Source organism: Sorex fumeus, unplaced genomic scaffold (assembly GCF_029834395.1).
Source record: "Sorex fumeus unplaced genomic scaffold, SorFum_2.1 ptg000035l, whole genome shotgun sequence".
NCBI classification, from domain to species: Eukaryota; Metazoa; Chordata; class Mammalia; order Eulipotyphla; family Soricidae; genus Sorex; species Sorex fumeus.
The window spans coordinates 9,380,627-9,407,538 of NW_026606092.1; the positions used below are offsets into that span (position 1 = coordinate 9,380,627).

The 26,912-nt window shown below is 37.1% G+C and overlaps 1 protein-coding gene and 1 pseudogene across 2 annotated transcripts in view; one reads left to right on the forward strand and one right to left on the reverse strand.

Annotated features, from left to right (window-relative positions):
• The window catches only part of KCNJ3 (potassium inwardly rectifying channel subfamily J member 3), a 171,452-nt gene that overhangs the window by 80,080 nt on the left and 64,460 nt on the right, over positions 1-26,912 (reverse strand). The window lies entirely within an intron of this gene.
• On the forward strand, positions 19,935-20,032 carry LOC130027067 (uncharacterized; annotated as a pseudogene).

Consider the following 26,912-nt stretch of genomic DNA (forward strand, 5'->3'; position numbering starts at 1 on the left):
ACTGTCTCTCTAAACCCCAATCTCTTCATAAGTCAAATTTTCTCTAAGTCCCTCCTTTTTCCTTATCTTTATTATCTCTAGGAAGTCACACTTCCTCTTCAAAGCCCCACCTTCTCTGGATCTTTATTTTGAGGAAGGATGTAGGCAGGGTAGAATGGAACATTGAGCCACACCAAGCAGTATTCATGAGTACTCCCAAGTTCATGCTTGGTGACCCATATATGTTACTAGGCATCTTACTGAGCTAGTCTCATGCAAGGTTGAGAGTCTTGATCTTGTACTGTTTCTGGCCCTTTCTCTTCTATATTTTATCCTCAAATTGGAGTATATGAGGAGAAAGAATCATGAAAATAAGATCTAGAGGTGACATAAGTATATTAGAGGAGGCTCTTTGCCACTTAGGTGGTGGTGAAGTTGCCATTAACTTTAGACAACAAAAGCATGAATATTAACACTATTAAACATGTTACTCCAATTACGATAAGTTTTTAAAAGATCAAAATCACAATTAACCAAGACTGATGAAAATCAAACAGCAATAATCGCTACTGACTTTCTTTTTTAAATTTGTAAAATTTAGAAATTTACTCTCTCTCCTCTCTCTCTCTTTCTCTCTCTTTATCTCTCATTGCAATCCTCATATGATCCTACTCCTTTGGCAAAAGTTTGTTAAAGAGTAAAACTTCTCTTGAAAACCTCTCAGGACTCCCTATAAACTCTTATTGTACATATCGTACAGCTTCTTTTTGCTAGATGTACCACATTCATTGGAGGTATAGTAATTTGTGAGCTTGGCCCCTAAGAAAGGACTCAGCTTCCCCTCCCAAATACTAAAGCTTTGCTCATCAAAAATAAACGATAACCCACATGTTATAAACCTGCTATTTTCTTGAATGTAGAAACAACTTTCTTCAAAGCATTTAGCCTCACAACAAAACTACAGTGACAACAGAAACAAACAAAATAGCCAAATTGTAGTGTATATATCATCATACTGTACTAATGATTGCCTTCATAATCCTCAGAGTAATTTGAGTGTCATTTTCAGGACAAGTATATAAAAGAAGCAATGAAGTAAACGGAGAAGATAAATAAACTTCATGCAAACATTAGAGTTAAAACATTATTAATTGTGTCAGAAAAAAGTAAAACTCTCTTCTCCTCTATTTAACTAATGAATATCAATGTAAGAATTAGTAGAGTTAAGGTTATAAAGCTCACTGAATTAATTGTTATGACAAAACTGATTTTTTTTCTAGGAATTTTTAAAAAAATTTTTAATAGTGAAACACCATGAGGTACAGTTGTAGACTTACAAATTTTTGTGCTTGGGTTTCAGTTATACAATGATCCAGTAACTATCCCTCTACCAGTGCCCATTTCTCCATCATTTACATTTTGTTTTAAATTTTTGTTAGTGTTTTAGTTCAAGATATTATTTTGAATAATTTAGTTAACCTGTTTTGAAAGTTGTGCTATTTTTGAACTTCTGCTAAAATAGTTTCTGATATCTGTCATGAAGGAAGCAAGATCCTGTCCTTCAGCTAGAGTGTTATTTTTGTAACTTATCAGATCAATTGCCATTCCCTTTTACCGCTTTAATAAAATAGCCACTTATTATTTGACAAGCTTGACAGACCAGGCTTCTGTTAATTTTCAAGCTTGATAAAGTATTATTAATAATATTTACATCAGCATAGATAAAGGACCAAACATGATGGCCTCTTAGTATCTGTATTGCAAACTATAGTGCCCCAAAGTAGAGAGAGAGAGAAAGAAGAAAATTGACTGCCCTAGAGGCAGGGGTAGGATTGTGTTGGGGTGGTAGGAGGGACTCTGGGGACTTTGGTGGTGAAAAATGTGCACTGGTGGAGGGATGGACATCAGATTATTGTATGACTGAAAATCATGAAACCTTTGTAACTGTATATTACAGGGATTCAATAAAATATTAAAAAATAACATTACAGCAATACTATCGAAAGCATTGTATAAATTCAATGCAATCCCTATAAGGATACCCATGACATTCTTCAAAGAAATGGAGCAAACACTCCTGAAATTTATATGGAACAATAAGCCCCCACGAATAGCTAAAGCAATTCTTGGGAAAAAGAAAATGGGAGGAATCAACCTCCCGAACTTCAAACTTTACTACAAAGCAGTAATAATCAAAACAGCATGGTACTGGAACAAAGGCAGAACTGCAGACCAATGGAACAAGGTTGAATACACTGACATCTCCCCTCAATCATATGATCATCTAATCTTTGCTAAAGGTGCAAGAAATGTGAAGTGGAGTAAGGAAAGCCTCTTTAACAAAGTGTGCTGGCATCACTGGATGGCTACATGCAAAAAAAATGGACTCAGAGCTCTGCCTAACACCATGTACAAAAGTAAGATCAAAATGGATTAAAGACCTCAACATCAGACCAGAAACCATAAGGTACATTGAGGACAAAGTTGGCAAAACCCTCCATGACATTGAGGCTAATGGTATTTTCAAAGATGCCACGCCATTGGCCGAGCAAGTGAAAACAGAGATAGATAAATGGGACTATCTTAAACTAAGAAGCTTCTGTACCTCCAAAGAAACAGTGACCAAAATACAAAGACAGTCTACAGAATGGGAAAGGATATTCGCCGAATACACATCTGACAAGGGGTTGATATCAAGGATATACAAATTACTGGTTGAACTCCACAAGAAGAAAACATCCAACCCCATCCAAAAATGGGGCAATGAAATGAACAGAAACTTTCTCAAAGAAGAAATCCAAATGGCAAGAAAGCACATGAGAAAACGCTCTACATCATTAATCATCAGGGAGATGCAGATCAAAACCACAATGAGATACCATCTCACACCTCAGAGACTGGCCCACATTCAAAAGAACAAAAGCGATCGATGCTGGTGCGGATGTGGCGAGAAAGGGACACTCCTTCACTGTTGGTGGGAATGCCGACTAGTTCAACCCTTTTGGAAAACAGTATTGACATTTCTCAAAAAATTAGAAATTGAGCTCCCATTTGATCCAGCAGTACCACTCCTGGGAATATATCCCAGAGAGGCAAAAATGTATAGACGAAGTGACATCTGCACTTGTTTGTTCATTGCAGCACTCTTTACAATAGCCAGAAACTGGAAGAAACCTGAATGCCCAAGAACAGATGACTGGTTAAAGAAACTTTGGTACATCTACACAATGGAGTACTATGTAGCTGTTAGAAAAGATGAAGTCATGAAATTTACATACAAGTGGTCTAATATGGAAAGTATCATGCTAAGCGAAATGAGTCAGAAAGAGAGGGATAGACATAGAAAGATTACATTCATCTGGGGGATATAAAATAACAAAATATAAGATTAATACCCAAGAATAGCTGAGATCAACACCAGGAGGATTACTCCATAGCTTAGAGACCAGCTGGGTATTCTAGGGGAAAGGGCAGCTCAGATAGAGAAGGGAGCAACTGAAACCCAAACACAAAAATTTGTAAGTCTACAACTGTACCTCATGGTGTCTCACTAATAAAAATTAAAATAAATTTTAAAAAAGTTTAAAAAGTTAAAAAAATAACATTTACATCATTCAGACCTCACTACAATAGTGTTAATTTTGTATTTCTTTATTTTGTTCAAAATATTTCTATAACAAATTATTATTCTCTCCATTACAACTTTCATTACACTTTTTTCTTAGTCTATTTATTCATATGCAAATATCCAACATCCAAATATCTACTTATTCATGATGGGTCATTTGAGTATCAACATTACACATCTCTGCATAGAATGACAAGAAAGATGAAAAATTCTAGAAAAATTTAGGAATATCTGAATGAAACCATACATTTAGAGCGTTGAGGACAGAGGGAGAATGAAATCATTTTTCTACATATCATTTAACATTATCTCTTTATCTTGCCAGGAAGAGTTTATGTTACAATTAACTGTTGACATTGAATCAGGCAGGTAGATAGGAAAGCTCCCTATCAATGAGTTCTTGGGTTGTAATAAAATCAAGATGCAATTTGAAGAAGTTGCTCCATTACTAGCTTTAGAGCAGCTAAAAGCATCATTGCGGGACCCACTTTGTGGATACTGAACTGAGGCCTGCCAAGACTCTAACTGGCTCCAGACGTGGCTTTGGAAAAGTCAAGACCACCAGTCACTGTAAGAGAGGACAAATTACAGCAGAGAGATAAAGCTGTAATAAGGACATGGAGGGGGACCATCCAAAATTCAAACCTCTTTATGCCAATGCCCTGATTAACTCTTACATCCACAGAAAATTCAGTCTAAGACAACCTGAAGAATAAATACCCATAAAATAGCTGGCCCTAAAAGTCACTAAGAGCTCTTCTTGAGGCTACCATCTCTCCTTTCTCTTCACTTCATATAAGTCACCTGCAATAATATTTAACATTAGAATGCTATTTTGAATACTTCAAGGTACTCTGGAATATATTATTTTAGTAATTAGAGAGAACCTAGCATCTACACTGTTTATTGAGAGTTATTATTTCTTTAAACCCTCAAGTTTTTAAGATCTTTTTGCTTGCCTAGTTCCTAATAAAGCCTTTCACAAAGCAAACTTCCATAATTATGATTTCTAGACAAAGCAAATGTCTTCAGCAGTTTTCTCATAAAAAAATCCCCATGATATTCCAATGAACGAAGTAAATTCAAAGATACAGTGGTCTTAATTTCCCCTGTGGCCACTGTCTTCTCCACTTTAAACATAGCCTGATAACTATTTGGCTCTGGGTACAAGGTTGCTTCTGGACTTTTTGGTTAGAAAGAAATCTATTCCACAAAAACCATTGTGCTCTCTTATTGCACTTACTGTAAGCTTAAAAAGTTTCAGCCACAATAATCTCAGAACCTTCAGAAATATTGCAGTTATGTAATCAATAACTTACAAGAACTGATAATAGCTAAAGTTAATAATGAATGCCAATCATATTCTGGTGAAAATTTCTTAAACTTCGAAATAACCTTAGAATTTTATTTTATTTCTTTCTGATGCCACACTCAATGGTGCTCAGGGCTTACTCGTGGCTCTGTGCTCAGTAGTCACTTCTAGAGAGCTTGGAAGACCCTCTAAGGTGCCCTTTATAGAAACTGTATATAAGACAAGTACCCTACTCATTGTGCTATTTCTCCAGCCCCAACTCCACAACAACTTTAGAGTGAGAATCTCAAGTAATACTTAATCAAATGTAGTTACATAGTTTTATTTAGAATTCTCATGTTTAACTCAAGGCAGTTAGGTGACATTTTTTTCTTCAGAATCATTCTCATTATTTATGCAGCATGCAACCTCACTTTTTGAAAAGTATCCTCTAAAATATTTCTGACTAACAGCTTCACAGAAGTTGAAAAAATAACTCCAACTCAAAGACTAAGATTTTTCATCCCTCGTAACTGTAGCAATGTTAATATAGCAGAAATCAAATGCTTAAAATAATTTTAAAAATAGAAATGTGAGTACATATTGCTTCTGAAGAAGACAGACAGATGGCCATCAGGCACATAAAAAAGTATTCATCATCACTTATTATCAGAGAAATAGAAATTAAGATAATGATGAAATATCACCACACACCAATGTGAATGACATACAATGAAAAGTCTAGAAACAATCTGAATTGGTGGGGGTGTAGGATAAAAAGAAATGTTGAATTTATGTGGGATTATTGTCTTGTTCAGCCCCTATGTAAAATAATGAATTTTATAATTCAACTTTTGGAAACTAATGTAGATGAACAGAAGCATAATATACAATTTACTGTTTCTTTCTAAGTTCACTAAAATGAAATTCCTTTTATGATAGTTCTTTTATATCACATAATACAATTCTTATATCAGAAAATATTTTTGTTTTATTTCAGACAAGGAGTTACAGGAATCTAGCTATACTGCCTCATGATGAAATAAAATACAATTTCACTAAGCACTAAAAGCACAGTTAATTACACTGTGCCCAAGTAACTCAGGAAATTAACATTGGAAATAACATTTCATTTCTTACATTAGTGATATCAAATAGCAAATTATTAATTGCATTGTTTGTGTGGGTAACAATGTTAATCATGAAAACACTTCTCATGTATTTTGTCTAACATCTCAAAAACAAGCTAGATACAACTCAGTAATTTTTTTTTTTCAGGAAATGATTGTTCAATGTCTCTAAATTTTCAGGAATAGGGTAGATGGAAGGAAACTTTTATAACTTTTAACTCTCAATTCTCAAAGTAAGGAGAATAAAAAATATTATTCAGAAGTTAAGTGAGGTGGAAATTACTAAGCTTTTATTTTATTCTTTTATTTCAGTTATAAATATGTGGAGTCAAACATTATTTTAAAAATTTACATTCGATTTAAAATTCTTTAAAATAGCTAAGCAAGGGGCTGGAGAGATAGCACAGTGGGTAGGGCATTTGCCTTGCACACAGCCGACCTGGGTTCGATTCCCGGCATCCCATATGGTTCCCTGAGCACCGCCAGGAGTGATTCCTGAGAGCAGAGCCAGGAGTAACCCCTGTGCATTGCCAGGTGTGACCCCAAAAAAGCAAAACAAAAATAGTGAAATAAAATAGCTAAGCAATAGACAATGACTTTAGTAACCCCGTTGTCAGATATAACAACTTTCACAAATTTTCTTTTACTGAAATTTAAAAACAATATTAATTTCACTGCCATCTTTTGGAACAAGCAATATAAAATAAATTATGCTGTGCCTGCCAAGGCAACAGTCTTGGGGGGTTGGGTGGGAAACTGGAGACAATGGCAGAGGGAAGGGCACACTGGTGGTAGGATGGTGTTGTAATACTGAATGTCAGAAGCAACTGTGTTATATTCAACTTTGTAAACAAAAGTGTTAAAGTTAAAAAAAGCGCTAAATAAGCACAGTGGTTACATTCAGTTTGTTTCCATAGATAACCATATCACAACATTCTCAACCTAAAAAAAGAGATACTCATAGATATGAAGATTAGCATTTCACAGTTATTGCAGGCTTTTGTCACTGATCTCTGATATATTTTCTCCAAATATGACTCTTATGACCTGTGTAGTGTTCTCCCATATGGCGTATGTTGAATCTCTACCATTTGGTATCTAAGAAGGCAGTTACATATGACAACAGAGTATATATAAATAAGAAATTCAGTTTAAAATGAGACTAACTGGGGTGGACTCTAAATTAATATGACTGATTTCCCTACAGGAAAAGAATATATGGGCACACAAAGAGGCCCTAGGGATGAACACAGAGAAAATAACTATGGAAAGAGAAAGTAATCAGCTAACCCAAAAGAAAGAGCACAGGAAAAAGACAAGACTCAGTGACAACCTAATATTGGAATCCAGTATTGAAGAATGGTTAGAAAATAATTGCTTTTGTTTACAACTATCTCTTTTACATTTTGTTATGAGAGTAGCATTTTGTTATGGCAGTCCTATGAAACTAACACTTATTTTTTTTTTGGCCACACACATCTTTGTCATTATCTCAAAGTTACACAATTTATTTCATCACCTATTCTCTGGAAAAGAACAGCTGATAGCTACATTTGGAGACACATTTCACCTACACAGTGGTGCCCTGCTGTTTAGCATATTTATATAACAATCCAGTAAATTTTCTTTCTCTATCTCTTCCAAGCACCATCAACCCAACTACCACCGTTACACCCACAAAAAAATTGAACATTTATGTAGAATAATACAAAGCAGTGTAGGCACTGTATCCCAAATGCCTTCCATATTAAATATATATGAATGTACAAATATATGGGCTGGAGCAATAGCACAGTGGGTAGAGCATTTGCCTTGCATGCAGCCAACATGGCCGACCCGAGTTCGATTCTTCCGCCCCTCTTGGAGAGCCCAGCAAGCTACCTAGAGTATCTTGCCCACATGGCTAAGCCTGGCAAGCTACCCGTGACGTATTTGATATGCCAAACACAGTAACAACGAAGTCTCACAATGGGGACGTTTCCCACTCGAGAAAATCGATGAACAATGGGAGGACAATGATGGTGACAAATATATATGAATGTACAAGTATATAAAATGTTTTAAAACATTTAGTTTTTTTCATTCAAAAATGCACGGTATTTATTTTTACCAACTGGAAATAAAACCCAGCGAGGTACATAATCTGATGAAAGGCACAGAGCTAAGATACAAATCCTGGGAGCCCAACTGCAGACCATACTGACTACTACAAGATCAAGTTTAGAATACAGATCAACATTTCAGGCAGTAAAGCTGGCATTCATTTTAGTTGGTAAATTAGTTGACCTGAATATTTGTGACAAAAGCCATATTCAATTTCTACTTAAACTTAAAAAAAGGGAGAAGGTCATCACTGTCTGAGACAGGGTTGGGAGGTGAACATGTAGTACCAGGTATCAAATACAAGGTCTCACACACAAAGGACATGTGCTCCATTACTTGAGCCATATCCCTAGCCATCTCTCAAAGATTTAATGCCAATGGTTTTTGTGCACTAAGGATATTAAATCTTTTCCAGTTTTTAAAGGGTAGTAAGTCACACTTAGTTTTTAATAATCTTAAACTTTATTCTTGTTTTATTCTGTTTTATTTATGCTTGTTTTTTGGGTCACACCTGGTGATGCTCAGGGGTGACTCCTGGATCTGCACTCAGGAATTACTCCTGGCAGTGTTCAGGGAACCATATGGGATGCCAGGGATTGAACACGAGTCAGCTGTGTGCAAGGCAAGTGCCCTACCTACACTGGATTGTCTCTCTGGTCTATAAGTTCCATTTATTTAACAAATGTGAACTTGCAACTAATAAATATTACTTTAAATTATTAGATATATTACCAATTGCAAAACCAACTATAATTTTGACATAGTATTAATATATAATATAATCAAGTCTCATGAAGTATGTCTCAAAACTCAAATTTATCTCCTAGCAAGAAAATACTAAACTAACTATTTTTAAGTCTATAAAATGAAGACTACTGTGTTATTCCATAATTCTCTCAGGAAATTTATTTGATTATGGTAACAGTGTTTACTGCATATAATCTAATGAAGTAGCAATTATTCGAAACTTTGTAAATTAGACTGTCACTATCACTGTCCTCCTGTTGTCCATCGATTTGCTTGAGTGGACCCAGTAACATCTCCATTTGGCATATTGAATACGTCATGGGTAGCTTGCCAGGCTTTGTCGTGTGGGTGAGATACTCTCGGTAGCTTGCCAGGCTTTCCAAGGGGGGCTGAGGAATTGAACCTGGACCCGCTGGGTTGGCTGCATGCCGTTTGCACACGGCCAACCTGGCCTACCCGAGTTCGATTACTCCTCCCCTCTCGGAGAGCCCGGCAAGCTACCGAGAATATCTTGCCTGCACGACAAAGTCTGGCAAGCTACCCGTGACGTATTCGATATGCCAAACACAGTAACAACAAGTTTCACAATGGAAACATTACTGGGCGCGCGCGAGCAAATTGATGAACAACCGGGGGACAGTGTAAATTAGACATAAACTATAAATTCAGTAATAACAAAATAGAGCAATGGTAGTCGTTACGATTTGGGTTCAATCCAGAGGAAATAAGTATCACAGAATTCAAAGAGAAGAGTGGGATGTTACCAATTTTCAAGTCTGTCTACTACTTACCAACCATGAGACCATGGGTGAATTACTTGGTTTCTTTGAGCCATAGGTTTCTCCTTTCTACCAGGATGATAATAATGTCTACCTCCTAAGAATTCTTATAGGTGTTTAAAAAGTTTCTATTTGCCACTCAATGGCTGTGGATTTTTTCCTAGAGTCTTCTCCATGGTTTTGAGACACACGGAAATACTACAATCTTCTAGCTAATCCAGGTGGCTTGTAATTCTCCAGGTGCTCTCCTACTCCTGTCCCTACAAAACCGTGTCTTCATGTTTCATTCTTTGTCTCATCCCAAGGGGAAAGAATTAGGGTAAATACTTCTCATTATTATTACACTTTTGCTTTTAAAGCCCCAGAATCATGAAAAATTCACTGGAGAGTACGGAAAGCATAAATAAAAATGTTTCAGCACCTTTGACAATTTCATCATTGAAATTCAAGCAACATCTTTTTTTCTCTCTGCTGTCACCTCCGGTGTGTGTGTGTGTGTGTGTGTGTGTGTGTGTGAGTGTGTGTGCGTGTGCATATGTGTGTGCGTGTGTGCATGTGAGTTCTCCTCCAACATACAATGTATACTTTCTCCTAGTTTAGATGCAAAACTTTTCTCAAAAGAAATATGAAATGTTGTCTTAAGCAACATTATGTTCTTATTTCCTTAAGCATTAAGGACATAATGATGGGAATCTTGATTCTATTTTGAGTTTGTAGAATCTGCAAGGAATTGCAGATTCTATATCTCCCTTCTACATCTTTATTTATTTTATTTTATTTAATTAAATTCCTTTTGTTGGATCATTGTGAGATACACCATTACAAAGCCATTCATGATTAGGTTTCAGTCATACAATGTCTCAGTAATGATTCCTCCACCAGTGTACATTTCCCATCACCAGTGTCCCCAGTTTTCCTTCTTCCCCCTCCCCCTGCAGCCTGCACTTTTCTTCTTCTTCTTCTTCTTCTTCTTCTTCTTCTTCTTCTTCTTCTTCTTCTTCTTCTTCTTCTTCTTCTTCTTCTTCTTCTTCTTCTTCTTCTCCCTCTTTCTTCTCCTTCTTCTTCTCTCTCTATTCTACTTCTCTCTCTCTCTCTTTCTCTGGGAATTATAGTTTGCAATATAGGTTAAGAGGTCTCAGAGGAAGCTGTCTCCTAAATCTTTAAACTAAGGCAAACTGCAAGGAACACTTGATAAGGTATGATATCTAGTACCAGACACACAGGTGGGGGTCCAGTTTTATTAATAAGTGCTTTATCATCTCACTTTGTCTTAATTTTCTCATCTATAGACATATAAACAGGAGGTGTATGTGATGTGGATATGTGATATGTGAATGTGTGCCTAAGCACAGGCATTTGGAATATAAGTTGACACTATTAAATAAGATATTTCTAACAGTTTAAAGGCAGTTTTAGAAACCAGAGAGGTAGTACAGGAGGCTTTTGCTTTCCATGTGACTATGATTGTGGTGACCTGGCTCGAATCCCAGTATCACAGATGGTGCACCTGAGCACCACCAGGGGTCACTGTAAGCACGAAGCCTGGAGTAACTCCTGAACACTGCCACATAGGCCCAAATAAATAAATAAATAAATAAATAAAGGTGTGTTTTAACCATTATCAACCCCATGGAAATAATTATAGATTAACTTTAGGCAACTCATACTGTGATCCAGTAACTGTTTGGAGTACCTTAACTGTATTAACCAATTGAACACATTCAAATACCTTGTAAAACAAGACAAGCAATACTTCTATTTTAGAGCTAATTTTGTATTTTAAAAAAATGAAGCTGGTTCTTCGAGAAAATAAACAAGATAGATAAACCACTAACAAGACTCACAAAGAAAGACTCACCTAATAAACCGAATCAAAAATGAGAAGGGGGATATCACAACAGAAAGCAAAGAAATTCAAAAGATCATCAGAGACTACTTTGAAAGTCTGTTTGGCACAAAACAAGAGAACTTAGAAGAAATGGATAAATTCCTGGATTCCTATAATCTCCCAAGGCTAAATCAAGAAGATCTACAGTACTTAAAAAGTCCTATTCACATCAAGGAAATTGAAACTGTAATCAAAAGTCTTTCCCAAAACAAAAGCCCAGGTCCAGATGGATTCACTAGCGAATTTTTCCGAACATTTAAAGAGGACCAATTGCCAGTTCTTCTCAAGATTTTCCAGGAAATTCAACAAATGGAAACTTTCCCAAACAGTTTCTATGAAGTCCATATCTCTCTAATGACAAAAGGAAACAAAGACACCACAAGAAAACTACAGGTCAATATGCTTGATGAACATGGATGCGAAGATTCTCAACAAAATACTAGCAAATAGAATCCAAAGACTCATCAAAAAGATCATACACCATGACCAAGTGGGATTCATCCCAGGGACGCAAGGACTGTTTAACATTCAAAAATCAATCAACATAATCCATCATATCAACAAAAAATAAAACCATATGATAGTATCAATAGATGCAGAGAAAACATTTGAAAAGATCCAGCTCCAATTTTTGATGAAAACCCTCACCAAAATGGGCATAAAGGGTACTTTCCTCAATATAGTTAAAACCATCTACCACAAGCCTACAGCAAGCATCATCCTCAATGGGGAAAAACTGGTAGCCTTCCCTCTAAGATCAGGGATGAGACAAGGATGCCCACTCTCTGCACAGCTGTTCAATATAGTACTGGAAGTACTTGCAATAGAAATTAGGCAAGGAAAAGATATTAAAGGCACTCAGGTAGGAAAGAAAGAGATAAAACTCTCACTACTAGCAGATGATATGATATTATATTAGAGAACCCTAAAACCTATACCAAGAAACTCCTAGAAATAATAGACTTGTATAGTAGAGTTGCAGGCTATAAAATCAATAACCAAAAGTCCATGGCTTTCCTATATGCAAATAGTGAGATATAAGAAAGTGACATGAAAAAAACAATCCCATTCACAATGGTACCTCAGAAAATCAAGTACCTAGGAATCAGCTTAACTAGGGAAGTAAAAGACCTGTGCAAAGAAAACTACAAAACGCTACTTCAGGAAATATGGGAGGACATGAGAAAATGGAAAGATACCCCATGCTCATGGATCAGGAGAATTAACATTGCCAAATGGCGATATTACCCAAATCATTGTGCAAATTCAATGCGATCCCTATAATGATAACCATAACATTCTTCAAAGAAATGGAGCAAACACTCCTGAAATTCATATGGAACAATAAGCCCCCATGAATATCTAAAACAATTCCTGGGAAAAAGATAATGGGAGGAATCAACCTCCCTAACTTCAAACTCTACTACAAAGCAGTAATAATTAAGACAGCACGGTACTGGAACAAAGGCAGAGTTGCAGACGAATGGAACAAGGTTGAATATACTGACATCCCCCCCCAAAAAAAAACATATGAATATCTAATCTTTGACAAGGAAGCAATAAATGTGAAGTGGAGCAATGAAAGCCCCTTCAATACATTGTGCTGGCAAAACTGGACAGCTACATGCAAAAAATTGGGCTTAGAACTCTGCATAACACCATGTACAAAAGTACAATCAAAATGGATTAAAGACCTTAACATCAAACCGGAATCCATAAGGTACATTGAATACAAGGTTGGCAAAACCCTCCATGATATTTAACCTAACGGTATCTTCAAAGATGTAATGCCATTGGCCAAGAAAATGAAAATAGAGATAGACAAATGGGACTATCTTAAACTAATAAGTTTCTGCACCTCAAAAGAAACAGTGAACAAAGTACAAAGACAGTCTACAGAATGGGAAAGGATATTCGCCAAATACACATCCGACACGGGGTTGATATCAAGGATATACAAAGTACTGGTTGAACAGCACATGAAGAAAACATCCAACCTCATCAAAAAATGGGGTGATGAAATGAACAGAAAATTTCTAAAAGAAGAAATCCGAATGGCTAAAAGGCATATGAGAAAGTGCTCTACATCATTAATCATCAGGGAGATGCAGATCAAAACTACAATGAGATATCATCTCACACCACAGAGACTGGCCCACATCCAAAAGAACAAAAGCAACCAGTGTTGATGTGGCGAGAAAGGGACCCTCCTCCACTGCTGGTGGGAATGCCGACTGGTTCAATCTGGAAAACAGTATGGACGATTCTCAAAAAATTAGAAATTGAGCTCCCATTTGACCCAGCAATACCACTCCTGGGAATATATCCCAGAGAGGCAAAAAAGTATAGTCGAAGTGACATCTGCACTTGTTTGTTCATTGCAGTACTGTTTACAATAGCCAGAATCTGGAAAGAACCTGAGTGCCCGAGAACAGATGACTGGTTAAAGAAACTTTGGTACATCTAAAAATGGAGTACTATGTAGCTGTTAGAAAGATTAAATCTTGGTGGTATGTTGCCACCAGCAGGTCAATTTGTACCTTTGAGCTGAGTGCATCAGCAGCCTGATGGTGCCTTCAGACCTCCAGATACCCCAAAATTGCTGCTGTGCATTTAGCCAGACCCCAAAAACTTGGAGCAAAGTTTACCAAGAAAGTAAATGGCCAAAAGTTAGGTATGTGGGAGACACACCCACAAACCACCTCCGGCAAATCTATATAATTGGAGGCATGGCCTCTCTGGTTCCTGATTGAACTGCTTAATGGCCATGATCCCAGAGACTCAGAAACAAATCTCAAAACTCAATGGCTTTTGGAAGAAATGCATCCAGTCTCTGCTGTAGGTTACTGGTTTTGGGCCACCCCAGGTGGGAATAGGTTTCCTGCCTTGGCCTGTTTTCCCCTTGTGGCCCGGTGGCCGCCATTCTCCGGAGGCCAGTCAGGTTTGTGCCCTAAGTGACGAGACACCAGGGACCTCACAGGATGGTGGTGGAGCTGGCCCTTTCCTCCCCATCCCAAGGAGACCACGAGTCACCGCCCACGAATGGCCTCTCTGGCTCCTCATCAAGCTGCTTAATGACCATGATCCCAGAGACTTAGAAACAAATCTTGAAACTCAACGGCTTTGGCAGAAATATGTCTGGACCACACAGTAGGTTACTGTTGTCAGGCCACCCCACTGTCCCTCGGCCTGTTCCCCCTTGGTGGCTCGGTGGCCTCCATCCACCAGAGGCTGTTGGACAGTCAGGTTTGAGCCTGCAGTGACGAGACATGTGGGGTCTCATGGGATGGAGGTGAAGTCGGCCCTTTCCTCACCACCCCAACAAGACTGTGAATCGCTGCCCACGAATGGCCTCTTTGGCTCCCGATCAAGCTGCTTAATGGCCATGATCCCAGAGACTCAGGAACAAGTCTTGGAACCCAGCAGTTTTGGCAAAAAATCCCTCTGGATTTAATTGTTAAAATTTTGGAATTTCAAAATTGCGTGGCCACTACTGCAGCCATGCAACATCATATATTACTCATAACCAGCAATAGAAAAAAAATTGTCTACTGTTGCCTTTTCTGCAGGTCTGAGTGTTGGGGTAAAATCCCAAATAATAATGGTGGGTGTGGTGTCAAAAAAAAAGATGAAGTCATGAAATTTACATACAAGTAGTACTACATGGAAAGCATCTTACTAAGTGAAATGAGTCAGTAAGAAAGGGACAGACTTACAAAGATTGTATTCATATGGGGAACAAAAAGCAACAATATAGGAGACTAACACCCAAGAATAGCCAAGATAAGTACCATGAGGTTTACTCCATGACTTGGAGGCCAGTCGCACATGCTAGGGGAAAAGGGAGCTCAGATAGAGAAGGGCGCATCAAATAAAGGATGTTGGGAGGATCCTCCCAGGATGGGAGATGCATGCTGAAAGTAGACTATAGACCAAACATGATTCCCACTCAATGCCTCTTTTGCAAACCACAGCACCCAAAAGGAGAGAGAAAAAATGGGAATGCCCTACCACAGAGGCGGGGTGGGATGGGGGAATGGGGGGAGGGATACTGGGATTATAGGTAGGGGATAATGGGCACTGGTAGAGGGATGGGTACTTGATCATTGTATAACTGAAACCCAAGCACAAAAATTTGTAAGTCTACAACTGTAGACTTATGTACCTCATGGTGTTTCACTAAGAAAAATTAAAAAAATAAAATAAAATAAAACCAAAAAAATGAGGCTTAGAAAAATAACTTGCACAGAGTTACATGGGCGACTGGTAGTCGAGCCACATTTATGTGGTTCTCTGACTCTAGCTCTTTTTAAACAACTACACTACTTCTTTTCACTACCTGTCAGTTAGTCAAATAATACTTCCCATTACAACATGAACATGACCAAGCAAAGTAATCATTTTACTTCAGTATCACTGACTGGCAGATAATTATAAGATCTCCTTAAAAGGAACAAAGAATTATATATCCTTTTTAGAACATATTTTAGCACCCACAGTCACTGCATCATTTGCTAGCCTGACCTAATTAAAACACTGAACAAAAGCAATTGAATTCATTAAGGATCCATTGAGCACTGTCTAAGTAGAAGGTGGACAAAAGGGAGAAAAATAAAAGCCACAGATATATTCCACATTTCCATCCTTAATATTTATATGCATCAGTTATAGCTATTATCAATTACTAAATAGTTCAAGCAAGTAAGAAATATCCAAAAGTTTATTATTTTTTTCTCTATGGGATCCATTTATAGTCTACTATATCATGACTACTCAAGAAATAATGTAACTTGAAGCCAAGCTCTTTCACAAAATTAAATTTAACTATCATTTCAGTAGTAGAATTCACATTACTCAAATTGTACAAATTCTAAACAGAATACTTCTGGCTAATTCTTGCCTCTGTACTTTTGTCTCACTGTGTGCTTCCTCATTGTTTCTTTCTTTCTTTTTTTTTTTAAACAGTGAACCTGTTTTTGTTACTTGCTGCTGTTGTTATTTTAATCAGCAAAAGACAAATCCATAGCTAATTATTCTTTGGGAAGTTTGAGCTGAAATTTGGAATCTCAACATCAAAATTGGGCATAATATGGTAGAAAGAAGTTATACTAAATGAGAATAATTAATGTTTCAGGGCTAAATTAATTTTCTGGCATTGCTGCAGAACATTATCACAAATTTAAAAGCTGAAACTCACTTATTACTTATAATTCTATAAATCTAAAACTTGAAATGAGTTTCTAGGAGTTAAAATCAAAGTGTCCTCAGGGTTATAATTCCTCCTGCAGACTCTAAGGGAGAATCCATATCCCGACTTTTCCCCCTCCTTTTAACTGACTACTCTGTTATTTTTTCTTTTGACCCCTTCAGTCTTCAAAGCCAGCAACAGATGGTTCTATTTTCCTTGCAGCTCATAATTCTGGCCCTCACCCTTCTTTTCCCATGTCTCAGTACCCCTATCCTATAGGAAACACATCCTCCCTAATTTAAGATGAGCTGATTAATTAATACACTAATTCACATTTTGTTTACACCATTTCCATATTTTTCCTCTTACGATATCCTTCTTACAAATGATGGTTCATTTCTGTAACCCCATAAGGACATCATTGATTAAAATTGTCATCTCCTCAAAGATACAATAAAGTCATCTGAGAAAGTCATGCCTCAACAACCAGAAATCACAAAAACTGAAACCCACAGTTCTTTCCCATGTACAGAAACACACCATGTGCATGCATGCACACGAATAAACCTCCCTCTCTGTAGCGAAATACATAATGGAATCAAAACCTGATAAAACTATATTCTTTTGTTTTGTTTTTCTGTTTAATGAAACCTCTCCATATCTCCATATGTCTCAACATATAAATTTCCATTATCCAATTCAAATATTTCTTCATAAGCAATATCCCCTCTGACCTCTCTAAGGGCAGATATTTTCTTTTCCGTATTCCCTTATAGAAGGATGTATTAGTCTAATAGAGAACTTAGCACATTATTTAAGAAACCATGTTCTCAAATATCTCTCCCTCCATCTCTCTCTCTCTCACTCTCTCTCTCTCTCTCACACACACACACACACACACACAAACCCCTCATATTTTTTCTTCTCTCTTTCTGTCTCTTTCTTTTCTCTTCTCACTGGGATTAGACCCTTTAAAGAAAAACGAAAGAAAAGCATGGTATAAAAGAAACCCTCTTTTTTCTTTTCAATCTTTACTATGGTCAGAGAAGTTTATCACTTCATTTTTTCCTTTATGTTCTTGGGAGAGCAGAAAGGCTTAAGTTTAAGGGTTTAGGCTTAGACATTGGAAAGGCTAAATCTTTGTTACCTTAGCAACAAGGATCTATATTGTAATGCCTTAAACTTCAGTGCCTTCTTACCAAAATCAGGATATAATAAGCTCTCAGTGAGGTGCCACAGAACTAAATTAGCTATCAATTTCATAAAGGCATGATTGGTAAATAGGATGTATCCAAAGCACCATAGCATTACCTACTCTGAAATAAAAGAAACTTAATTCTTTTTTTTAGAATTTTTAAATATTTAATTTATTTATTTTTTAATCGAATCACCATGAGCTACAGTTACAAACCTTTCATGATTTAGAAGTCACACAATGATAAAACTCCTATCCCTCCACCCGTGTACATTTTCCACCACCAATGACCCCAGAATTCCCTCCCTCTCCATCCCACCCTTCCCTCTGCCTCTATGGCAATTTCCCATTTACTCTCTCTCTACTTTGGGGCATTATGGCTTACAATACAGATAGATACTGAGAGGCTATCATGTTTGGTCCTTTATCTACTTTCAACAGCATCTCCCATCCTAAGTGGTCCCTCCAACCATCATTGACTTAGTGATCCTGTCTCTATCCCAGCTTCCTTCTCCCCTAACTCATGAGGCAGGCTTCCAACTGTGGAGCAGTCCTCCTGGCCCTGGTCTCTACTGTGCTTGGGTGTCAGTCTCATATTATGATATTTTATATTCCAGAGGGCTGGAGCGATTGCACAGCCGTAGGGCGTTTTCCTTGCACCTGGCCGGCCAAGCCAAGCTGGGTTTGATTCCTCCACCCCTCTCAGAGAGCCTGGCAAGCTACCGAGAGTATCTCGCCTGCACAGCAAAGCCTGGCAAGCTCTCCATGACGTATTCAATATGCCAAACACAGTAACAACAAGTCTCAAAATGGAGACGTTATTGGGACTGCTCGAGCAAATCAATGAACAATGGGAGGACAGTGCTACAGTGCTATATTGCAAAAATCAGTGCAGTCATTCTATATTTGTCCCTTTCTTTCTGACTCATTTCATTTAAGAAAGATAATTCTTAACGGTTTTCTTTCTTCTTTCTTTCTTTCTTTCTTTCTTTCTTTCTTTCTTTCTTTCTTTCTTTCTTCCTTCCTTCCTTCCTTCCTTCCTTTCTTTCTTTTTTGGAAGAAGAAAAGCTAGAATATATTTGGTAGTATGAATTTTTTTTAATTGGCTTTTGGGTCACACCTGGTGGTGCTCATGGCTTATTATTGGCTCAGTGCACAAGAATCACTTCTGGAGAGTTTAGAGGATGGACCATATGGGGTAACAAGGATCAAACCTGGGTTAGCTTCATGCAAGGCAAACACTCTACTCACTATTGCTTGGCCCCCCAAATAGATATTTTAATGGTGATCCTTCCAGTCCACAAACAAGAAATCAGCTCCAACTTCCTTGTGTCTATTTATTTCCATCAGAAGTAAATTATAGATTTTTGCTGAATAGGTGTTTCACCTCCTTTGGTTCTTAGATACTTGAATTTTGGTATACTATCATAAGTGGGGTAAATTATAAGTATATTTAGTAGAGTATCAGGTTATACAAACAATGCATAGAAATCTGTAGCATTCTTATATGTAACAATGATTAATAAGATAAATATATAAAAATACTTTAAGGGGTCTGGAGAGATTGTGTAGAGGGCATGACCTTGTCTTACAAGTAACTGATCTCAGTTCAATCCTCAGCACCTCATATGGTCCCCAATGCACCTCCATGAGTGATCTCTAAGTATAGAAGTAAGCCCTGATTACCACTGGGTAGGGCCCAAAAAAAGAAATAAAATAAAATAAACAGGAAAAAAATAAAAATAATTTAAGCTATTATCTGCCCTCACAAATATCAGCACTGTAGCATTTTCCTCCCATTGTTCACTGATTTGCTTGAGCGGGCCCCAGTAATGTCTCCTTTGTGAGGCTTGTTATATGTTTTTGGCATATCGAATACCAACCACGGGAATCTTGCCAGGCTCTGCCGTGTGGACGTGATACTCTTGGTAGTTTGCTGGGCTCTCCGAGAGTGATGGAGGATTCGAGCTGGGTATGCTGTGTGCAAGGCAAATGCCCTACCTGCTGTGCTATCGCTTCGGCAGCACATATACTAAAATTGGAACAATACAGAGAAGATTAGCATGGTCCCTGCACACACACATTATCTAATGATAATATTGTTGAAATATTATCATTTAATTCATAACATTTTGTATATATGTAACAATTTCAAGGAACAAAGCTGTTTTAATAAATACTCTGGCTGGTTGAAAATAGCTATGAAATGCTTAAGATATTGAGCACTGAATACACAATATTTACTTGCTTTATAAATTAATGTACTAGTATGCAAAGGTATTAGATATAGCTAGACATTTTATTATGATAATTATAAAATACTAGCATGCTCATTTCTCTAAACTCCCAGGTAATCAGAGAAGGATAGAAAGAGAAACTTGAACAAGAAAGAGCAAAAGGAGGGGCCAGAGTGTTAGCATAGCAAATCAGATATTTGCCTTGCACAACGGCTGACCTAGGTTTGATTCTCAGCATCATGTACAGTTCCATGAGCCCCCACCAAGTGTGATTCTGAGTGCAGAGCCTGCAGTAAGTCTTAAGCAACATTCAGCATTCCCTCAAAAACCAGAAAAAAAGGAGAATAACTCCCACAGGCAATAGAAACAAAAAATTGGTCCTTTGTAGGAAGCTTGCCAGGGGTGTGTGTGTGTGTGTGTGTGTGTGTGTGTGTGTGTGTGTGTGTGTGTGTAGGGGGATAGGTCAGGGAACAGACCACCTCTGGCAATGATAGAGGGAAGTGGTCACTCTGAACCAGGACTTGGTGCTGAAAGGAGGTTAATGTGATAGCATGATACCTTGTCAGTTACAATCTTGTAAGCTACAGTGCCTGAAAGGAGGAAAAGGGAATGGAGAAGAGCACCTGCCACAGAGGCAGGCTGGGAGATGGGAGGGAAACTCAAGATATTGATGAAGGGAAGTGAACACTGATGAAGGGACTGGTGCTGGAACAGTTTATCCCTGAAACTAAATCATGAATGGCTTTGTAACTTTTTAATTCAGGGTGATTCAATTCAAAAGTTTTTAAAAGATGGGAAGGAAATAAGAAAAATGTTATCTCTTAAATTCCCTAGAAAATGCTCATGGCCTAAAAAGTAAAGATGCTACTACTAGCTGAAATAAAATGAGAAATAAAATAAAATGAGGAAAAAGTAAACCCAGTATTTTGGATGGTATTTCTCAATAGGTCATACACAGGTAGAATTTACCTAAAATTCTCTTTCTTGATAATATTTTTATTTTGCAAAGTTATTCTGTTCCAGGGCTGGAGCGATAGCACAGGGGTAGAGCATTTGCCTTGCATGCAGCCAACATGGCCGACTCAGGTTCGATTCCTCCGCCCCTCTCGGAGAGCCCGGCAAGCTACCGAGAGTACCTCGCCCGCACGGCAGAGCCTGGCAAGCTCCCTGTGACGCGTTTGATATGCCAAACACAGTAACAACAAGTCTTACGATGGAGACGTTACTGGGCCCGCTTGAGCAGATCAATGAACAACGGGAGGACCGTGACGGTGTATTCTGTTCCAAATCCTTGACTTTTCTAGGCTCTACGACTAAACAATTTAGTAGAGAAGTTCTAAAAACTTTCAAAGGAAGATATTCTATACTGAATTTCATTTATTCTAAAATCAATATGTTACATTTTGGTCTCCTATTTAGCACAGTTAATAAAATATTGGTATTATTAATATTGATTTATCTCAAAATATGTCTGGACAATAATTTCTCTATATATTATCAATCTGTGAAATTTAGGAAATGAAAAATCACTGAAATATATTAAGGAAACACACACCAAAGAAATAGATAAATATCCAATTTTGTGAAGCAAATAGCATTATAATACAAATAATACGCGTGAGTGGGTTTGTAAAAAATATATCAACATTATAGAAGAATGTTTGCCAAAATCTTCTGAATATATGGGTTCCTGAATTACAGAATTAATTGACCAAGTTGCTTTGAAATGCCTTTTAAAAATATTTATCAGGTAAAAAGATACAGAGTATTTCGCCTTCATGGCAAAGCCTGGCAAGCTACCCGTGACGTATTTGATATGCCAAACACAGTAACAAGTCTCACAATGGAGATGTTACTGGACCCCCGCTCAAGCAAATCCATGAACAATGGGAGGACAGTGACAGTGACATAAATATGAATAAACTATTATGATTAGTAAAACATTTATCTTTGTTTAGATTTTCCCCTAAATTGAATTTTAATTAAAGTGACTAATGACAATGCTGGTTAATGACTCACTCAAAATGGGTCACCGTTCTAAGTATTCATTCACATACTGTCAGCATCTTGACAAGGAATACTTAATTTTTGTCCTTGAATACATTTCTAGCACAAGAAGGGAAAAACATCCACAACCCAATGTAGTATGTCTGATGAATCCTAAATATCAATTAGCAAGTTAGTAGATTACTCTAATATCTTTTGTGAAAAGCTACCACTAATGCTGTACTCCAACTTTCCTATCTAATTAGATAGCTAGCTTGTTAATTGATACTAGTAAGCCTACCTTCACTGTCACTGTCACTGTCCTCCCATTATTCATCGATTTGCTCGAGTGGGCCCAGTAACGTCTCCATTGTGACAGCTGTTACTGTGTTTGGCATATCGAATACGTCACGGGTAGCTTGCCAGGCTTTGCAGTGTGCACGAGATACTCTCGGTAGCTTGCCGGGTTCTCACAAGCCTACCATACTTGTATCAATTCTTCATTGAAGGTTTAGTGTATAACCCCTGATCTCTGACCTTGTAGTTCCAACACTAACTAGTCTTAGAGTCTACTTGTCACTTGAAGTCATTATCTCCCTAATACTATAAAACTACAATAAAAACAATTTAAAAACAGAAGAGGAAATAATAAAACATAAAATAAATTTTTATAACAAAAAAAACATCTAAGTAGCACAAAGTCATCAACATACCAATAATAATATATATTCCACATACTGCAGGCAAAAAACAAAGAAAAAAGGCAAAAATTTCCTTTACTATTTAAATTTCCTTTACTTTTTTCTCAGTTCCTTCAATCTGCCATACTTTCTGTATCCCAGTTACAAAAGCTACGCAGGAAAAGAATTTGGGACAAAGAAGAATTCCAACAATGCGAATTCTGCTCATCCTTCCAAGATATCTCAGTGACCCAAATTCATAAAAGATCAGTTTATGCACAAACTGAAATTTCAAAGAGTACTGCTGAGGGAACAGTGAAATGCAAACACGTATACTAAGGAGAGAGCTTGAGAAAGCAAGAGCTAATCATTATAATTTTTGTAATTTTTGTAACTATGTTCATTACATAGAATTACATACTGTTGAATTTTCTCTATATGGCATACTATACAAAATTGTAGAACTAATTTTAAAATTAATTTATTCCGTAGTACTTTTCCAAGACTAGTAATAACAGAAGTTTAAAGATATAATAACCTTATAGAGAAACTCTTAAAAGGCTTAGATTAGTAGCAAAATTCATTCAGTGAGGAGCCAGAGAGATATTGGGCAGGTTGTTTGCTTTGCACGTGTAGGTTTGATCCCTGGTACCCCATATGGTCCCCCAAACACTGACAGGTATGATCCCTAAATACAGAGCCAGGAGTAAGCCCTGAGTACTGCAAGGTGTGGTAAAAAAAAACAAACAAACAGATAAACAAGCAAAAGAAACAACAAAAACCTCCATGAGAATACAATGCCAGTATGCTGAATGTACTAAAGACTTCAGGATCATTAAGTTGCCCTTCCAACTTTGTCTGCAGTAGCTTATACACAGAATGCTGGGATGCTACATATATTCATTACAAATGCTAAGAATTCCCCTACATTTAAATAGAATCCGAACCTTCAGTTAAAATAATATGATTTAATTACAATGGCATTTATAAAATCTATTCAACAATTTAATGGAAGTTAAAACTGAGGAGACTTGGAGTTTAATAATAAAAAAACTGATTGGTAAAGCCTATTCCAAATAATTCTTATGAATCTTATTTAGTGTGGCCAATATGTTGATAACCTAAAGGTAGCTTAGTAGCCCTCTACTATGTACAATGAAAAGGCCTAGAATATACGTAGGTTATAGCTTATCTTCAGTGTAAATACACAGAGAATCCCTAAGAAAATAAAAAAATAAAAGACATGTTCTTATTACTTAAATTATTCTTTCTTTTGAACATACTAGAATATCCTTTAACTTAAAGGGTGTTGGGAGCATCCTCCCAGGATGGGAGAAGCATGCTGAAAGTAGACTATAGACCAAACATGATTGCCACTGAATGCCTCTTTTGCAAACCACAACAACCAAAAGGAGAGAGAGAACAAAACAGAATGCCCTACCACAGAGGCAGTTCGGGATGGGGGTGGGTGGGGGGTGGGAGCTATACTGAGACCCGTGGTGGTGGGAAATGGGCACTGGTGGAGGGATGGGTACTTGATCATTGTATAACTGAAAACCAAGCACAAAAATTTGCAATTCTACAACTGTACCTCATGGTGTTTCACTAATAAAAATTAAAATAATTTTTAAAAAAGAAAATCCTTTAACTTAATCCTGTCTTCTTTGAATATTAAGCATCAGCATAGAAAGGTCATCGTCTGCAGTCCATATCCATCTAAGTCTTTTAGAACAAAATTATAAGTTTTTAAGAACATAACTATAAAACACAAAAATCACCTAAAAGTTTATATCCATAGAACATCTACCAAAAACAAATAAGCTGGACAATTCAATTTAAAAAAATCAAACGAACAATAATCTTATGGGAAAAAATGTCAAATTTCATTACAGACAAGGAACTATCATAGAAAATACATACTCATCTCTAAATCACTAGACTGGCTTAAAATTTAGGAAGAGTGAATTTGTGCTACATGACTGAGCAATGCTTAGGGGCTACTTCCAGTTCTGTCCACAGAGGCGAAAGTGGCACTAAGGATTTAATCAGGGTCTGTTTCATGCAAGGCAAGTGCCCAAAGTCTTATAATTTCTCTAGTCCTGGGCTCATACTAAAATGATTAAATTCAGTAACAATAAGCATTGTTTAGGACATGTTTAATTTTTTAAAATGTTTTTTATAGAGATCATGGAAAGCTATTGAAAGTACAAATATTATACTTAGAAAATCTGTTTCTCTGCATTTCACCACCATGGATTTATTTAATAATCCAATAGTTTGGCAAAGCTCTATCTCATCTAAAGAAATCTAAAATTATATTCAGTTCAGCAAGGCAGGTAGTGCAATGAGTTGGAAACAATTTATCAATAAGATGCTGATGAATGAACTTTATTCAGAGCATATAAGTCTACAAAGTTGTTACTGTATGAACAGAATGTAATTTTTCATACATACAAAAATGTTAAAAGATACAAGTTACATATGATATAGTCTTATATTTTAAAAATAGATTATATTCATTAATTTTCATTTATTAATGAATATAAATATAATTTGATAAGCTGCATAGCTTTAATCTATGTCATTTCAGAACAGTAATTTCTTCAGGGAAGGGAAAAAATGAAAAAAAATGCATACTTAGGGCAGGAAAATGTTATTAGCGGTAGAAAATTTGCCTTGCATTAGATTAGATCCCCAGTACAGTATAGGCCTCTGAACACTGCAAGGGGCCATCCCCAAGCAATGATCCAGGAGTAGCCCCTGAGTACCATGAGATACTAATTAAGTACTTTAAGGTATTATATATAAATTATAAACACACACATATATATTTACATATATATATATCAGTGTCTTTATGCAGTGAGAACATATAATCTCCTCATTGGCCACCCTCTAGAACTCATGGATGCTCCTCCCAGACGGGAGTATAAAAGGAGGCCCCCAGAACCATACCACCGTACTTTGCACCAGGCTGTGGGGTGGGTGAGAGCCCTCCCCACCCCAAGGGACCCAGACCGGGCAGCTCACCCCCATTGCCTAACCACCTCCACACTCCAAGCCGCTTTTCGATTTACCACCTTATTATAATATTTCATAATATATTATGTATAATAATATATATTATATAAAATTTAAAATTATTATTTTTACACAGTATAAGACACTTCCTACCCATTTATGCCTCTCAGAGAGCCTGGCAAGCTACCAAGAGTATCCTGCCCGCACCGGTAGAGCCTGGCAAGCTCCCCGTACCGTATTCAATATGCCAAATACAGTAACGACAATAGGTCTTATTCACCTAACCCTGAAAGAGCCTCCAATCGTTGGGTTAAAGAAATAAGAAGAGGCTGCTAAAATCTCAGGACTCTGAGTAATTGAGATGTTACTGGCGCCTGCTCAAGTAACTCAAAGATCAATGGGATGACAGTGATACAGTGATATATATATATATATATATATATATATATATATGTGTGTGTGTGTGTGTGTGTGTGTGTGTGTGTGTGAGTCTTTATGCAGTGAGACTTCCTGCCCCTAACCCAACCATCACCAGTCCTTAGAGATCCCCGCCACATTACTGCACCCTAGAATTTAAGCATCTAGCAGACTGGCTGAGGGCTGCCAGGATTAGTTCCTTGGGTTCCTGAGGACTAATTGAGGGCTGCCTTTCCTGTCCACCCCCGCACGCCCCCCCCCAAAAAAAAAGAAAAACAAATATGTTTAGAAACTACTAATTTGTGTTTTGAAAACATATCACCTGAAAAAAATATTTCAACAGTAAAAAACTATTGAATTAAAACTCAGGATAAACAAAGTGTTCTTTTTAACCCATACTCTTAAAAATTTTTAAATTAGATTAAATTGTGTTAAAACCAATATGAAGAAGGACCTTTAAGAATACTGCAGAAGGAACACAACACTGGCAAATAAGTAGACCACATTAAATCAAAAGTCCAACATCCCTCAGGTGTATCTGAAAATCTTCTTGTTCCAAACACTAGACTGAGGTGTCAGGTCATAAGGGACCAAGAATTGACTTTAATGCGCCAGCTCTGTAAGCTTGTTTCAAAGTTCAATC